The sequence below is a fragment of the Varanus komodoensis genome, unplaced genomic scaffold (assembly GCF_004798865.1).
Source record: "Varanus komodoensis strain SLA01 unplaced genomic scaffold, ASM479886v1 scaffold147, whole genome shotgun sequence".
Taxonomy (NCBI): Eukaryota; Metazoa; Chordata; class Lepidosauria; order Squamata; family Varanidae; genus Varanus; species Varanus komodoensis.
In genome coordinates this window covers 65,565-83,828 of record NW_025335429.1, presented here as the reverse complement: position 1 = coordinate 83,828, position 18,264 = coordinate 65,565, and the positions used below count along the sequence as shown (strand labels likewise).

At 43.6% G+C, this 18,264-nt stretch overlaps 1 protein-coding gene across 1 annotated transcript in view; it reads left to right on the top strand.

Moving 5' to 3' along the window:
* The window catches only part of LOC123020253 (ephrin type-B receptor 5-like), a 115,070-nt gene that overhangs the window by 35,967 nt on the left and 60,839 nt on the right, over positions 1–18,264 (top strand). The gene's annotated exons all lie outside the window — the stretch shown is intronic.

Here is an 18,264-nt window from a genome sequence, read left to right as displayed (position 1 = left end):
AAAACTGAAGGTGTGAATGCTTCCTTGTCTACCAAAGGTGTCTGCACAAGGGAAACTGGTGTGTTGGATTCTGGCCTTCCTCCTCAACATGCTAACAAATGTTGCAGAGAGATGTATGGCTTTGTTTTGAGTAGAACCATTCACACACATGAAGCCTGCTGCTGCCTGAACGATACAGCCCAAGGAAAGCTGTACTGTGCCACTCCATATCTGTAGGTTGTAATATAGGGCCATGGCAGATTTCTTTGGTTTTGCAGCTGCCTGTGGCAAATGGTCAGACAGTCTTTCCTCAGTCGCAGCATTGCTTATGCTAGACCTCAGCACCATCACGTACCTGCTGAGCTTTTCATCAGCTAAGGAGCCTTTTTATCAAGAGCTGGTGCTGCCAGGTTGCTTCTTTCTTAAAGTGTGACCTGACCGGTAGAAGGTGCAGTGTTTGCCACCCTGCAAGGTCCTGTGTGAGATACGTCCGTGTGATGCTGCAAAGGCCCCCAGAGAGCTCTTTTGTTCACTTTTAACATGCTCTGCTGTACCACCTCCTTGCCCCATCACAAGTACCATTCCCACTCCTGGAAAATGGCATGTCCTCTTAAGCAAAGTTGGCCAAGACCGCACAAAACTAGGGCTATCCCTGAATAGAGGTGAGAACAAAATGATGTGGACAATTGTTCTCTACATTTACAAAGCCTGTGTGATTTCTGGCAAGAGAGTTGTAGTTACTGACTACAACACTGGGATATGTGCCTGTTTGCTAGTAGTGTAACATCATTTATCAATGGTGACTAAACAACTCAAGTGACTTTAAACAGTTCTCCACTGTGCAGATATATCATATTGCTCCTGTTAATTAAATACCAGAAGTCCAACAATTTGGCCTTCTCCTAACCTCTGACTAGCCCAAGCTGTTTGCAGCAAGGGAGGTGGTGCTGTGTTGGATCACTTAGTCATTCCTCTGCAGAAATGTAACAGAATTACTTGCCATCAGAGGAGGCTGTTCCTTCATGTCTCTGCATGAGTTTCTGTTCAACACTTGTCTCTTTTATGTTACGCCTAGATCAGTGACTCATGCAGAAGTATAGAGGGTCAACTCCACTAAAGGTAGGCCGTTCTTACTGTCAGACACTCAATATGTAAGCCTTTTGTGGGTCTAAGAATGAAATGTTCTTCCAGTTTTAATTCAGCAAAAGAGCATGCCTTGGTTATCAGGAGTTTGGAGAACAAGGGACTCTGTACTATAGCTCACAGCAAAACAAAGCTGTTGTATATGCAAATCCTTTGTTCAGCTGCTTTTTTTACCCTAAATGGAACACAGACCAGATGCGAAGTACAGAATTACTGGTTTGAGTCTCCAGGCTCTGCATTCGTTGCAATCATGCTAGCATTGTAGTGGCAGATTGAATGTGGGTACTTCAGCTAACACAGACTTTATATCAGTTGGTAAGACGTTATCCTTTTTAAAGCTCCAAGTTATTATAGGGGTTTTTGCATCCCCCTGTTTCATTATAAATCAATGCTTTTAGCTGTAGATTTCCCTCCCCCATTCCTTGTTTGTTAAAGAAACCTGTTAAACAATGACGCAAATTCCTGAAAATTGAAATCTATGTAAAACAAAACAGTATAACCTCAAAACTACCTAGATTGTGATGTGTACAACTTGCAGGTATCCATATTGTCTCATGGGTTGACGTAAGAATTTTTTCAGTGTTCCTCACTTGTCTGGCCAAGAGTGATTACTAAAGTCTCCCATGGTACCATTTCTGCTTTTGTACTTGGAAAACTAAGGCATCCAAGACCTTATCTAAAAGAGATTTTATCTTCACCTGTTCTTTCAGTGTTCAAAAAGATCTGCCTGGGCAGATGTAAAATGCGGCCTCAGGGTGATCATATGCTCTTTAACAACTTTATTGCAAAACACAGCTGTAAACATAATCACTCATTAAGTTCCCAAACACGTGTAAAATGGTGCTCTTGGGGGCAAGTAAAGAAATTACAGGCTTCACAGCTGGAGTGGATTACCTGGCCAGCCTCCTCCTCTAACGTGTGTTAAGCAGCTAGCTAGATAGAGAAGCTACCTTCACCCCTTCAAAGCATCTGCATCAGGTACAACCCAGAATCCTTCTGAATGCTCTACTGGGATTGTGCATCATTAAAGAGCTGCAACCCTTCATCCCAGGGGTTATGCAGTCTCAGTCAAAAGCTGCAGCCCAACACAGCAAAAAGATTTTGTAGGGTTGTATGTGTACCCTATGCACCCAGGAAATCCAAATTCTAAACCAAGTAAAGCTATGAGTAATAGAAATTATGCAAATTGATCAAACTTCTCTGAGCTTGCCCAATTTATTCTAGGGTTTCTTTTGCGGGGGGGGGGGTGCATCTCATAATTTGTTCTATTCAAAGAACTGTGGAGGACACTGAAGCCTCACCTGTTGAAAACCTTAATAATTTTGTATATGCCTGCTCCACACTATGAGAAAAGAACAACATACAGGCTCGATTTCTCCATTTACCATTACAACAATTCCATCAGAGAAGTCTGGCTAATTGAAATACCCAAGGCTACCCAGCTGGCTCGGTGGGAATTTGAATTCTGGTTTCCTTTTCTTAAGGCTGACCACACACTAGAGAGAGAAACGTTTAGTTGGTAATCAGTTGTATCATGGCATAATGACTACAAACTTACTTTTTTAAAATTAAAGATAAGATTTTCCAGAAGTTGAAATCTGTAGCCTTTATATTCTGAGCTTCAGTAGTTTCTTGCTTAGGATGGTCCGTCATGTCATCAGAAGCCTGCTGTGGTTTTTCAGTGTGGTACCTTTGAATTTAAGAAAGAGCAAAGAGAAGCAACGGTCTGTTCTATGGTTTCTGTGCGCCAGCATGGTTTCTCTGGTCATCTGAATCCAGTCCTGGCTTGTAGCTACCACAGAGTCACCTGGAAAGAGCAGCAGCTGTTCATTGACTTTCAGGTGCAGTGGCTAAGGAGACATGTGCCTAACATGGGAGGATGGAGCAAGCACGGTGGAAACTACGCTAGTGTAGAAAGCATGCCATGCACATGCAGGCTAAGAGTTTTAAAAATGCACACAGTGACAAGCAGGCAGATTGCTTGCTGCGACTTGTGAACCCAGTCATACTGTAAATACATAAAATTTTAAATAGCCTGCCCAATGTTGGGTAACAGTATAACCAAAATAATCGCAAGTTATGGCATGCTGCAAGCCTTCAGAATGCTCCTGGCAGCTTTTCCTGATAGATAGATCTAGTTCTCCTGAGATTAAAGATTTTGCCCTTAAAATAAAACGGCTTTGCCCTTTGCTTAGCCCCACCTTACTGTGAAGGAGCATTGGGAAAATGGCAAGGCAGCAAAAATGTTGAGATGACAATTCCAATCACTCATTTTAAAATAAACATTTGTACATATATTTTTAAGAAGGCAAAACAAGCCCCTTGGTAACAGAACGGAATTTATGACAGGAATAATTTGCCGCTGGGAAGTCTTCGCCTATTAAATTACTCGAACCTCCTGTGCAGTGCTCTGCATAGGCGGGTGTACCCTCACGTGCATGTACACCAAATATTCTCGGCTGCTGTACGTGCCCACTGCCCCCTTTCAGTCCTTCAGACTTCATTAATCCAATCTTTTTCTCATTACCTCTTTCCCCGAGTGGCTCTTCCTTTCCCTTCATTGCTTCCCTCTCCTGGCTTTATATTCTCAGTAAATCCACTCTTCTCTCTTTCCTCAAAATCCTGTTTTACATTCATCCTCCCCTCCCCTCACTCCCATTTGTTCCAACTCAGCTAGCCCTTACTGTATGCCACACCAATTTTTTTAAAAACGAATGTTCTTCTTTTTATAGGTGCAACAAGTTACAGCAGCCATAGCCTGACAGAATAAGTGGTTCATAAATCAAATTAAAATTCCCTCCTCTCCAAGGCATATTACTTTATCCTATAAAGTGTCAGAGTAGTAGCTCTCTGTGTTCCCCTCAACATTTAATTCCCATCCTTGCCTATTGCTAAGCTTCTGTCAAGGCCAGGCCTTGGACCGTCAGGCATTTCTGAACCTAGACCTGGAGTAAGTCTTCTCCAAATGTTTTGACCTGCAACTCCCATGGCTCCTCATCACTGGTTATACTGACTAGGGCTGCTGAAAGTCGTGGCCATCCAGATGTTTTGGCTACCAGTTGCCTGCTTCTGAGCTTGAACCCCAGAAAGAAGGATTCTGGGGCAAGCAGAAGGTACTGCTGTGCTGACTAAAGATGAGTAAATGGTCAGGCTTTTAATACTCATATCAGAGCTGGCCAGCCAAGAAGTTCCTTTCTTCCTGCCAATTGGAAGGGCTGTTGTTGCATAGCTCTATACCTCTCTGTGCCTGGGAAAGGCTCAAAGAGTTGAGCCAGGCTAGCTTGCAAAGTTAATCTCTCTCAGGCTATCTCAAAATGGTAGACCTACAGCTCTCGTAACATGAGATGCAAGCTCCAGAGTCTTTGACCCCTCTCACAAGCCAACCGTTTCACTCCAGCTACTCCTTTTATTCTGTTTAGTATCCTTTTGTCAGGATGGCAAACTACTCTTGAGATGGTTTTATTTATTTTTATTTAGCGTATGGCAATGATGCAAGTTAGTCAGGAGTCTTCAGTGTTACCACATAGTAGAAGTTTGGCTGCAAGTGCTAGTTCATTCTGTTCATGCTTATCCTGTGTGCCCTGCAGGGGGTGAACTAGCTCTACGCACATGCAGACTAGCTGGCATTTGAATTTTTTCGGAACATCCTGGCTTCTTCCATAGATCCCGCCTCACATCTGGGCAGGTCCAGTGTCAGCTCCCCACTCCTCCTCATGAACACAGCTAGCCCTTTTCCCACCAAAGGGGTACCTATTTATCTACTCACAATATCGCATGCTTTCAAACTGCTGGGTGGGCAGACTAGAGGCTAGTGACGGGCATTTACTCCATCACATGGTGCAGGGCTTGAACTGCCGGAGGATCAACCATTTCTGGTCGGCACAACCAGCGTCATTAAGCCACTACTTCACCGTGCCTCCTCTTGAGATGGTGATATTGTTGGAAGAACAAGGAAACACAAGTTGCCTCACACTGCCTATGCCTCAGCCATTTTTGCTCTTTGTTCAAATAAGAACTTTCGTTCTGGTACTGAAGTATAATGCATACATAAATACATACCTCTCCTGCCCACCCACCAGGCAATAAAAAAAGGAGACGTCCTTTCAGAAGCTGCTGTACTTATACACCTGTATGGAGAAGAGTAGAATATATATTGAATGGATGCTGAAAGATGACCCCAAAAATACGCCATACAGTTCACTGCCCTCTGCTTTAGCTATCTGCACAAATGATAGTTTAGACTTGGCTTCAGTTACATGGCTGTGTAAAAACATGTGAAGAAGTAATGCAAGCACTGGTCCTCAATCATTCCTGAGACGTGAGAACCAAGACCAGCTTGGTTCAGCATCTCCGCCTCTGGCTTTGTGTGCTACTTCCAGGAGCACCGCTTTGCATCTAGGAGTGGAAAGTTCCATTTTCTCAACACACTTGTTGAAGATGCACATCTGCCTGAGCTTGTAAGCCTCAGCATCTAGAAGGCATCTTGTGAGGAATGGATTTCAACAGCATGAGAACAGCTGCTCTCTGCTTATGATGCAGTACAGGTAAGAATGACCTTGTTGGAACAATCAAATCCATCAAATCCAACATCATTCCTTTTAGAAGCAAAGTCAGGTGGTGACTACTGTAGAAATGGAGCCAAACTGAGGCTCCTGAGAAACAAAAGGGAGCTGTTTGCATGCTCACAGGAACCCAGATGTACACAAAAATAAGATAAAAATGGGGGAGAGGAATTGGGAGTGGAAAGGAAATCCCCGTGAAGATTTGTTACTTACTCAATCAACACCGAAAGTAGAGTGTTGGTAGAAACAATTGAAAAGCAAGGGAGGGGAAATGGAGTGGAGCATATTGGATGAGGGTATGGCTGGCTAAGCTGGCTTCTTGAACAGAAGCACACCTCTTAGAGGAAAAGACTGTGCCACAACAGTTCACTGAAATTCCCATTTGTGGTGTTTCTAACAGTGATCGACCAGTTTTTTTCTGGAAGGTCAAAGCAGGCCAAAAAGGTGATGGTCTTTTCCTGTGTTTTGTTCTTAGCATCTTGTAATCAAAGATAAATTGTCTCTGAGTACAGAAGTACCATCTTAAACTATCATGGCTGTTTGTTATTGATAAGCCTAAACTTTTTGTAAGCTCTTTAAAAGGATTAAAAAATAATAATAATTCAAGGAAGGGTGCTTCCAAGTGGAGCATTTTACCAAGCAACAGGCATTGTGCAGATACTTCATAATTTCTTCTTTAGAGGATTATTGTTGGAAAAAAAAGAACATAGAAGAAATAGTAGGAAAAATGGGAACGTCCACAAGCAGAAGTCAACGGTACCTGCCATCCCACTTAAAATTCTGTGAATAAGACGAGGGTGATTGCAGGATTATAGCCTTATCTGAAGCACCATAATACAACATTACATTAATATCCTGTGATACTGAGGAAGTGTAAATGGAAGAACTCGTTGCTAAGACATGTGATGCTAGTCCAGATTGCTATGAAATAACCAGGTTCATGGAAGCAAGGTGAATTTTCTGTTATTTGTTTTGATACATGGTGTCACGGCATCTCTGACTTGCAGCATCCCTGCCAATGAATGGCCCTCCACCATGTCCTTTCCTTGCTCAGCTCTTGGAAACACTCTCAGCCTTTCTTGCTTTTCTTCTTCCAACAAGTATCTGTTAGCACATGCAGAGCTTTACCTAAGGGCAGTATATGTTTGATAACTAAAGATTTTGAGCAAGCAGCATTGGCAGTTCAGCTTGCTGTGTGTTAGCTCTCGGAGCCATTTGGTAGCTGTCGTTGGAAGGAGGAAGCCTGCTGAAATGAATATTAGGAGCGGTTTCTGCAACAAAGTTCTTATGTTCTTATCTGAGGCCTTGCTTCTTTGCAATTTGGCTGGCTTTTCCAGACTCCTTGAGAAGAAGTGTTGGGGTTTATAACTGGGACTTCACGAGGGCCGATTTTGGTCAGTTGAAGGCCAGAGTGGGGAAAGTATCCTGGGAGAGGGTGCTGGAAGGCAAGGGAGCTCAGGAGGGGTGGATGGCACGCAGAAGGGAGGTCTTGGAGGCACAAACCTTGATGATACTAGTTAGGAAGGTGGGGAGGTGAAGGAGAGTGCCGCCGTGGATGCGAAAAGAGGTGGTAAGAGGGATTAGATGTAAGAGGAACCTCTGTAGGAAATGGGCACTGGGGCAAGTAGACAAAAGGGTATACCAGGAGGAGGAGGCCCAATGCAGAAGGATTCTTCTCAAGGCCAAGGCTGATTGTGAGCTGAGACTTGCAAAGAATATCAGGAGCAAGAAAAAGGGCTTCTGTCAACATGTAAATAGCAAGAAGGGGTGACAGGTGGTGGGACCACTTAATAAGGAAGAAGGGGATTTGGTGACTGATGTGGAGAAATAGGCACAGATATTAATAGTGTGTTCTCTGTGTTCTCTCCAGAGCAGGATGGGGGAAATCTACACAGGGGACTGGATGAGGCTGGGGATTTAGGGGCACAGATTAGAATCACCCCCCCCCCAGAAGTCAAGGAGCTCCTCAGGGCACTGAATGTTACAAAGGCACCGGGCCCTGATGGGTTACACCTGAGGGTACTTCAGGAATTGGCAGGGGTACTCTTGTGCTCATTGGGCTCCATTTCTGAGGTCTCTTGGAGAATGGATGAGGTTCCAGAGGACTGGAGAGTGGCATCAGTGGGCCCAATTTTCAAAAAGGGTAGTAGAAGGGACATGGGGAATTGCAGACCAGTTAGCCTTATGTCCATTCTAGGAAAGACAATGGAAAGGCTCATAATAGCGAGAGATCTAGTAACCCTTGATAGGGAAGGGGGATTGGCTGCCATGCAACATGGCTTCCTCAAAAACAGGTCCTTCCAGACAAACCTTGTGGAATTCTATGACAAGATTTCAAGGTGGCTAGGCAGAGGGGACATGGTGGATGTGGTTTACCTGGATTTCAGCAAGGCCTTTGACAAAGTGCCACAGGATATCCTGGCTTAGAAATTGAGGAGTTCTGGGATAGTACTGTCTGATGGATTAGGGCATGGTTGACAAACTGAAGGCAGAGGGTAACTATTAGTGGGGAATCACTGGGATGGCAGCCCAGTGGAAAAGATGTTAGATAAACCACTATACTACCAACAAGCAGCAGCTTAAACAAAGCCAGAAATGAAACGAAACAAGACGAAAAATAAAATAAAATTAATATAACGGTGACTGCTAATGAATCAGTACTACTCAGGGTGGCGGGGAGATCAGGGCATGAGGAACCTAAAATCCTGGAAGAAATTCAATGGAGAGTTTTGCAAGCTGTTCTACAAAGCTCTTGCACACAAAGAACTGCTATTTTTATTACATGGGAAGCAACAGTTTAGAATTTTTTTTTTGCAACTACAGGATTTCTCTGTGATGTTTCTCCACGAGGCAATTCTCTGTGAAAGTTAAAATAAATAATGTTATAAGAACGATTTATGAGCTTGGCAGGCAAGCTAAGCCAATGAGGAACGGAAGGAAGCAATCCGGACCATGCCTGGGGACATCCTTTTTGGCACTGGACAGCCCACTGCTGAATAAACACTGGGTAGGCTTATGATTCAACAGCACTTAAGCATCTGTTACAAAACCGATGCAAGCCAAAGACACATAGGATGGGCTTGAGTGAACCGGAGTATGGGCAAGCACACAGGAAAGGTCTTAAAAGTCCATATTAATCTACATCTTAGCCTTAGGGAAGGGTGGTCTACTTATTAGTACATTGCATGCCACTCAGTGATTATAATCATCCACAACTTATCCTGCTTATGGAATATGTAGAGAGTGGATTTCCATTTAACTCAGCCATTCAACATTTTGTATACATGTCTGTTTCGTTAGTCCATCATTCCATTTCTGATGACTCTTTTGATTATCAAGACAGCAGAATGAAACCTGAATGAAACCTGGACACATATTCAGGGCACAATTCTACATTCCAGGCTGAAATACTGTATCAGTTGCTACACTCATTTTCCAAGGAAGAAATAAAAATGCAAAGTTAGTGCAATATAATGCACTAACTTGTTGATGATGGAGATATCAAATGAAAGTTGGTGTGCATATTCAAGGCATCATTTCATTTTTTAAAGTTATTTTTTCTTGAAAAAAGGAAAAATCAATCAACAGCCACCCCCACTGCATTCCCCATGCACATAGGTATTTAATGAAGTAGCAGTATTGCGATGCAAAATACAAAAGTTCAATACAAGATGAGCTTTCTGTTGAAGTTTGAGGCCTCACTGGAACTCAGTGCAGATTCATGTCACATGTTATAGAAACATAGAAACAGAGCAAGTCAGACGGATCCTCCTGGGCCATCTAGTCTGACCCCCAGCTCCAGCCAGCTCTGTTCATGACATGCCTACCATGTGTATGTCCAGCCTATCCTTGAACACTCTCACCAATTCCATACCAAGCCTATTCCATACCAAGGGGCCCTAACTTCCTGGCATCCAAATTGAACCTTGGTTCCCTGAGCTTTGCTCCATTGGAACACATCCTGCCCTCCTCTGCAAGAGAAAACAGGTCTCTGCCCATCTCTCTGTGACACCCCCTCACGTACCTATATGTCACCAGCAGGTCCCCTCAGAGTCTCCTCTTTTCCAACCTGAAAAGACCCAGTTCCCTCAGTCTTGCCTCATATGGATTTCCCTGCAATCCATCCACCATCCTTGTGGCCCTATGCTGCACCAATCTAACCTGAATATATCCTTCCTGTAATGTGGAGCACGACTGAACACAATACTCTGGTTGTGGGCGCACCACAGTCGTGTAGAGTGGTAGTAATACCTCTGTTGATCTAGAAGCCATGCTTCTGGCTATGGAGCCAAGGGTGCGGTTCGCCCTCTTGACCGCCATGTCACACTGCTGACTCATGTTTAACCTGCAGTCAACCAGCACCCCGAGGTCCCTTTCACAAGTGCTGCTCTCCAGCCACTTGTTCCCTAGCCTCTACTTATGACACCCATTCCTATGCCCCAAGTGCAAGACCTTTAACTTATCCACACTGAACGCCATCCTGTTGTCCCCTGCCCACTTCCATTGTCTGTCCATATCCTTCCTTTTTCAGATGCAGTTTGAGCAATCATAATTCCTACCTTACTGAAAAAGTCACTTTAAAATGTAGATTCTTTACTACTTTGAAATTGCACTCACAGATTCCATAAAACTGATTTGTTGTGAGATGACTCATTCCATAACACTGATGTTTTTCGTATTTCAAAGTTCTCTTATAACCAGCCAAACTATAAGATCTCATTTCTAAATAAGGTTGTGAGACTTTCCATTGCTGTTATTTATATAATACTGTTGGTATATATCAGCAAAGGTAGGTCCAGCTGACAGGTAAACGGCAGTATTAAATCAAAACCAAGTGCCATGCCAACCATGAGTGTGCACTCGAGATTGTGCCGCTGCCTGATTCAGTCGGAGGCTGTGCTTCTGCTTCATTGACCAAGACGGCTATTTTTTACTTTCCCTTGCAGGCTAATATTATTTAGGCATTTGTAGGTCATGTGTGTGAGGTGTTTTCCTTACATTTCCGGACTCACCTTTCAAGATCTCCAATTAGGCTCCCTACTGTGAAGGTTATTGTAACTGCCATCAGCGTTTGCTGCATCAGGCAGAGTTTTACTTGCTGCTTCCCCATCTCACAACTTTCAGCCAGTGCAATCGGCCTTTTCAACTTCTGGTTTGCTGGGGGCCCAGTTCTTATTGAACAAGTTATTCTCTGTTTGGTTAAGTCCTCTTCAGATGGGAGGTGGGGACTCAGGTTATACCATGCCTCCCGACAGAAAAGTGATTCCCGAACGCAGAAAATGAGCACCTTTGGGAGAAAGCTAGACTAGACCCTTTCTCCTTGTTTTTTGTAAACAAGGGTTTTTTTCCCCTTTCAGTTAGTCTTCCTGAATTGAAGCAGGAGGTTAACCAGGTCAGGAAGAGCTAGACCTCAGAGCCCTTTACCTAGTATTTTCAAGTCCGTTATATTGTTGTAGGCTACAGATTCAGCACCAGCAAACTTTTTTGTTTGGGGTTTGGTTTTTGAGGGGAACTATGCCCTGGCATTTGCATTTCATGGGATTCTTCTGCGGGGCTGGTATCCAGAGAACAGCTTGCCAAGTGAGATGCTCTGCTTTTGTTTCTGTTTGAAACACAGTCCACTATGCTGTATTACAGTCTGCTTTTGAAACTCCTCTCTTATTCACAAGCAGTTGCCTTATAGCATGAAGAGGCGGTACTGTTTGAGAAATACAAGCCCAAATTCCTCTTGGTTGGGTGCACAGAACTAATTGCATGTTGGCCTTTTGGATCCTGGCTTGGTTATTTTTGTCCTGGTCGTTGCCTGTGTTGATCAGCTATTCTTTTGCATTTATTTTTAAATCGTTTGCATATAATACTAATTGTGCACTGTTCAGAAATTGAATATAACACAGGCCTTGTCTACAGAGTGCTTGATGCTAGCAAAGGGATGCTGAGTCTTGTTAAATGCCCCTGCTCTATTCCAGATTGGCCGAAGACCTTTTCATTCTTGTCTTCTCTGTCCCATCCCTTGAGTTTCACAGTTTCTCTCAGTGTGTTTTGTTTCCAGACCTTTCTGTGGCCGGTTTTGCTCTCATTTTCTCCTTTTGCTATTCCCACCCCAGCTTCCTACAGTGGCTTGTCCCCCACTTTCATGGCCTTTTTCTGTCACATTGTAGGGGATTTAAAGATGTGCCGTACAATTCTGAGCATGATTACATGGCTGTGAGGCTTACTCCCAGGTAGGTTATATCAGGTGATGGCACCACTGCCCCGTCTGCCTCTGTGTGCACCCAGAAAAGTGGGATATAGGAGAAAAAATGAGCCTCAGTATGGATCCACTTCCCTCCTCTATTCTGTCTTTATTATATCATAATCAGCTGGAAGTTGATTGGAAGGAGAAAGTTTTTGATTAAGCCCACTAAATCCCATCTAGTAGGTCCTCCCCGCCTTTTCTGGCTTAAGCTTTCTCTGCAGCTTTTGATGGCAATGGAATCCTTGCAGAAAAGAAAAGTAAAATTGGTCTAAAGATTTTGTACTGCTATATGGCATCTTAATGAGCCCATGAGCATCCAGCCATTTCACTCCTCTTACCTTGTCTCTACAAAGTCACCTGTTGACATTTAGATTGGTTCTTCCTATGATGTAGGGGTTTTTTTCCCTCTTCAGCACCATCCAGGATGGGTGAACCCCACTTAAACATTTCAAACATTTCAATTCTTTTCTGCAAGGATTCTTTTAACAAGACTTAACAAAAATTTGTATTTTCTTGAAATTCCTAAATTGAGGAAGAATGCTCGATTTAACTTTACACAAAATCCTGGTGATAGCCTAAGGGAATGTGGAACCCCCTTCTCATACTGTTTTGGGAATTTTTTTCAACCCTCTTTTGGCTACACCTGAAATTCCTCTGAAGTTTTGGAAGGAACAAAACACCTTCACATTTGCTTTGAATTATTCTTTACTGGAAATCTGGCAACATTCTCCTAAGTTTAACCTGAGGGGGAACCCTTGCCAAATTGTGAAACCCGAAGTTCAACCTCAAATTGTTCAAAATGTTGTTCTGAGGTTACTTCCTAATGGAGGGCTCTCAACACTACAGATTGGAAAGCACTGGGCAATTCTTTTTTAATGGATGTTGTGTGATCAGTAAGTTGGAAGAAAGCAGTTGGAAAGCGACAGGAGGATTGTGGGTGGAAGATTGTTTGTTTCTGTATCACCCCATAGCAAAAGCTCTCTGGATTCTTCCCCCACCCTTGGTAAAATTCCAAGAATATGTGACAGGGTAATGGTGGTATAAAAGCCAGCATCCTGAACCCTGGCTTCTTTTGGTTGTGCTGGCTGCCAGCTCTTATAACCAGTAGTTAGACAGGAATCTGTCCTGGCTGTGTAGTGAATCTAATCCATCCAGAAGGGTATATATTCACAATATCCCAGGTTCGCAGACCACCAACTAAGGTCAGAGCAGGCCATCACTTGGTCTGAGAGACGGAGCCTCAAACTCCCTTTCCCCCAGTTTGTGTCTTTCTGTCTCTTGGCTTCTCCTGTTCCTTATCTCTGCATCTCATTCTGCAGTTCTCTACTCCATGTGTTTCCTCGAACTGCCTGCCTGCCTGCCTTTCCTCCTGTTGCCACCTCATCATGGTGTTACCTTTTGTTTTCCACCCTCCTTTTCCCCATCCATCCCTGTTGCTCCTTCCTTTGTAGTGCACCCTGGGAGCCACTTGATGGGTGTAAAGGAGAAGGGAGAGGAGAAAAGTGGGTCAGTGTCTCTGAGCATGATCTGTGCCCAAGTGAACTGTAGTGGCAGCCTGACACCATGCCAAGCAGTGAAGAGGAAAAAAGACCCAGACAGAGCAGAAGGGAGGCACTACCAACCCAGACTTAATGGGAAGAGGCAGCTTTCCGTGCCCCCTGAGGCAGTGCAGCTCTGACCTCAGCTTTGCAAGGGCTCATCCTATATTTTTGTCTAGCCTTGTGTGTGTGGTCAAATGGTGCTTCTCCAGTGGTTATTGCTACAGGTTGCCATCTGTTAAGAATACTAAGGACACACGCACACATGCTCTGCCTCAGTGGAACGGAGAAAAGTCCGTCACCCTTCTATTTCCAACCACAGCCAGATGGCTTTGCATGTTCCTAGGCAGTACATGAAGGAGCCAGTCCTTCCACAAATCCCCACCCTTTGAGTAGGAAAGGACACACCTGTCAATTTCACTGTTCGTTCGTTCATTTTCCCAATTTTAAGTCTGGATTTTCTCAAACCTTTAGAATTTTCCTGAATTGTTTTTTCTCGAATTAAATCTGCCCTAGTAAATGCAGTACTGTAATCATTTTGTTTAGTATACACATTTTTGTACATCATTGTTCTAACATACTGAAATTTTCATGTTTTCTAATATATGTCTTCTTGATCTTAGGACTCTGTTACAGGAATTACTTTCAAAACACAAATGATTTTCAGTTTACACTGCCGTTTAAAAGGGCAAAATTAAGTTCATACCAAAATGTGAACTGAACAATTTCTTCCCCTTGTCTGTCTTTGACTACTTGTTGTTTTCTGACTGCTTTGACTACTAAATATTCACTAATTCCTCTGACTACTGAAATGTGACCAGGCCCTGTCCATAAATGTTCTACCATAATTTCATAACCATAAGGGCTTGTCACTTGCCTTTTAAAGGACGAAAAACTAGATTCCTAAGAAATTGAAACCTACCACTAGTGGCACTTCCAAGAACTTCTCTGTGCTGCCATTGAATTGCAGCACATACACAGTCCTGCCTACAGCCCCTTGTGTTTGCATGTTTAAACAGAAAACCTTCTGCACTTCCCATCATGCTCCAGCCTGTATGGCTGCCTAGTGGGATGCAGCGAGTTGTAGCATTCTTTCCCCCTGTCTGACACGCTCACAATTGGCTCTTTAATTGTTTCCACCTGGCTAGCAAAACCACATGTTGAGAGTCCAGTTCTCATCTCCATCTTGCCCAGGTTCCTCAGGTACAGGATACCTGAGAGCAGAGGAGGACAGAGCACAGAAGAACATGCTGGGGATTTTGGCAACTTCCTGACAGCTGGTTCCCCCCTCAGTTTCCCCAGAAATAGGAGGAGAGGCGATCTTGATGCTTGGACTGAGACTGCTCCTTTGACTTGGATTAAGGCCTCCTTATAAATATAGGCCAGTTATGACTTGCATTTGATGGGAAGGAGCCCGGAAATAGAGTAAAACATATAAAAAGCAGAGCAAAGGGGAGGCTGAGAAGAAAAGGCTTTTGTGATTTTGTATGGTCAGAAAGGGAGGTAGGGGGCCAAAGGTTAACCAAGCTTGGCTCCCTTCACACTCACCCAAATTAAAAATAGTGCTCAGTGGTGCTCAATACGATCCCTGGAGATGGGAAAAGAAAGATCTACAGTTAGGGACAGCGACCACAAATGCTGCTGTGAATGTCCTTGTATTATGAACTTGATGTGCTGATGGAGTAAGTGAGGCTGCTTTCTGAAGCAGCTTGATGAATTCTGGAGAGGAAACTGGTCTTTACAGTGTGCAGGGCTTAAGCGGTTTAGGGCTTTATAGGTCACAGCCAGCATTTTGAATTATGCCTAGCAAGCTAAAGGGAGCAAGGCTAGTGCTGTATAAAGACTGGATTTTTACAAGCAAAATTTCAGGGCCCCTGTAGCAGACATTTTCAGTGTTGGTACAAACCCTAGGGTACGGTTCCCTCTTTCTTTTTTGCTATCTTGTGTTGGTCCATAATCTTTTGGGCTGAAAAGGGTGGTACCATTATCTTAGGCGCTGGAGAATTCAGGGCACTGAAAACTCCCTAGGCACACACAGAGCTTTTCCTCCTGTGCTGCCAGTCCACCCCTGCCCCACCCCCCCTTGACTGAGGTGGGAACTGAAAAATGCAAGTTGCTTGAAATTTTAGGTCACAGTGATTTTTCTCCAATTATCTTTTCATTAAGAAGGTGGGGGAGGGTCTGAACATCTGTGAAACTCATTTAATCTGTGCAAATCAGCTTTACGTGTGCTATGATTTCATTTTGCTATTTTTCTTCTTGTCTACCTAGCAAAGATTGAGCAGGGAACCAGGAGGAACAGAAATAAGGGTTTCTTTCCAATGCATCCTCCTTTAAAAAATTCTAGCTTGAGAAATCTACAGCATATTCTAAATTATTTCTGACTTCTGTAAGGATAAGCCATCATCTCACCATCCTAGTTTGGCCGGGTTTTTCCCATTCAATATTTGTGCAAGCACCCAGCTACACTATGCAGTATTCTTAAAAATACATAAACTGGTTCCTGCTCAGGTCCACAATTTTGATTAAAATAAAATAGGATGTGGAGGTAAATAATAACTCATTCCACCGCCTGGGTAGAGTAAGAGATGCTCCCCAATTCTCCATTAGTTTGTACTGATGTCTTGGCTTTTTAGGGCATATACTTAAGGGCAGTAAGAGAAATCTCACTTATGGCACATTTCAGATGATATCTGTGTATTATCTATGGCTGTCACCCCATTAGAACATCCAAACTGAGAAATCGTGTTTTTAAATCAGTGAGATCTGCATAAAGTTTACATTAATAACTTTAGAATAACAGTCATTCTAAAAAATACCCATGTTTTCTACCTTTAAAAAAATCTGTTTGGAGAAGATACTTTTGCAATATTCATTTTCTCCCATGACAGAGGTTGTGGGACTGTCACATGTAAGATGAGATCAGCAGCCCACTATCTGGGGAAAGCCTTTATTAAAAATGACCTATGCTACAATTGTTGTGGTGGTGGTTTTTCAAATTGCTTCTCAGTGAATTTGGGACCTCTTTTTTTTTTTTTTGATTAAAGTATGATTGATTGATTGATTGATTGATTGATTGAGCAGCCCTCAGTTGCTAGATACACTGGAGACATGCACTCTTTCTATCAGGAACAACTAGATGCTACAATCAACATGGGCTGCTGTCGGAAACAGTAGTTCTCCATTAAGTTCCTTTTCCCCTAATTGGAATGCTTCGACTACTGACATTATTATGTTGAGTTTTATTCCACCCTCTCCCCTGCCCCACACCTCATCAGCTGCTGTTGACAGTGCTGGAGAGGAACAAAACTTCAGCATGGTGCTATCAAGGCACTAGATAGTTAATGCTGCATGTTACGGCGGCGGCAGGTGGGGGGACAGACTCAACAAGGGGTTACCATTTTTTGGAGGCTTTGTATTTCTCGTAAAATTTGCCCCTGTTGCTCTTGAGAGCCATTATCTCTCTGCTCCCTTTCATCTGATGCCTAGCTGCTCTGCATGATTTTTCCCCTCCCTTCCAAACATGACCATACTTAGAGCTGCCAGGCATATGGATTTGCCCTACTTTTCCCTCATTTCCACTAACATTTGTCAGACTTTGAGAACTGCATCTGAATATTACAGAAATGAGTCTGAGCTGGGAGAAGGATGGCGGTACTTCTATCAGCCAAGCATAGCAAGTTTTTGCTGTAGCCTTGGACACATTGCCGTGGGTGTTGTCATGCATAGCATGAGAGCAGAGAGTATCAGACCAGACATTTTAAAAACCTGGCTGGGGGAAAAAATAAATAATTGTCATTTAGTGTCATTTTAAACATTTGTTAGCTGCCTTCCCTTCGCCTGCTCAGGGCTATGCACCATAACAAAGCAATCTAAAAGCAAGTTAAACCTGCTTATAAATTACACTAAAACAAAGCAAAGCAGCTGCTAAGTGTTCATTAAGGGCTGGAACCCTTTAAAGGTCAGAAAGTGCATAGACTAGGAATTGTCCACAGAGAGAAACATCCAGAAAGAATGAGAGAAATGTGTGTCAGAATAATAACTCCCATTTCCTCCAGGAGCAATGCCAGCCACGATCAGAACTGGCAGCAGGTGAATATCCCAAAATATGCTGACCCCGCATAGAGAATGGCAGCTCAGGCTGCTATAGCTCAGGAGGAATTGCCTCATCTCTTGAAGCCTTGGGAGGTTTGGATGCATCCTGCAGTTGTCCAGGTTGCAAGGTGGGAGCTTTGCCTGTGTAAGGCATGTGGACAAGTTGAAGCTGGGACCCCAAGCATGCTATGAAGAAGGTCAGCAAGTCGAAGGGATAGGCAGCCCCGAATCCTGGCTCTCCTCCTCCAGGCAAGAGAGGAGAAGGAAGGCTGAGATGGGCTGGCCAACAAGGAGAAATTGCACAAGCAAAAGATTTATCTGCTTGTTTATTTGTCTGCAAGACTACAGGAAAACCCCCGAGGGTGGAAGCTGAATTGTACATGCAGCCTTTTGCGCATGCACTTGCTGTGCAGTGGGCTGGGTGGGAATTCTATGCCTGCTTGCAAGTCCTCAAAGTTGAAGCGGAGCGACAAGTTAGTTACGAGCCGAGCTTGCATACTAAATTCTGGTGGGTGGGTCTTTTATTCCAGGGGGGTGGATTTATGTCCATGGGGAGGATTACTCTTCTGGAAATGTCACATACAGTAGCGTATGGACAACAGAGCCTCGCTTTCATCTCATGCATAATTCTTCATCTGTTGGTGAGTGCCTGGAGGCAAACGCAGCTGCTCTCTTCTTGCTTTTTCCCATTACATGTAACGTCATCAAGCCC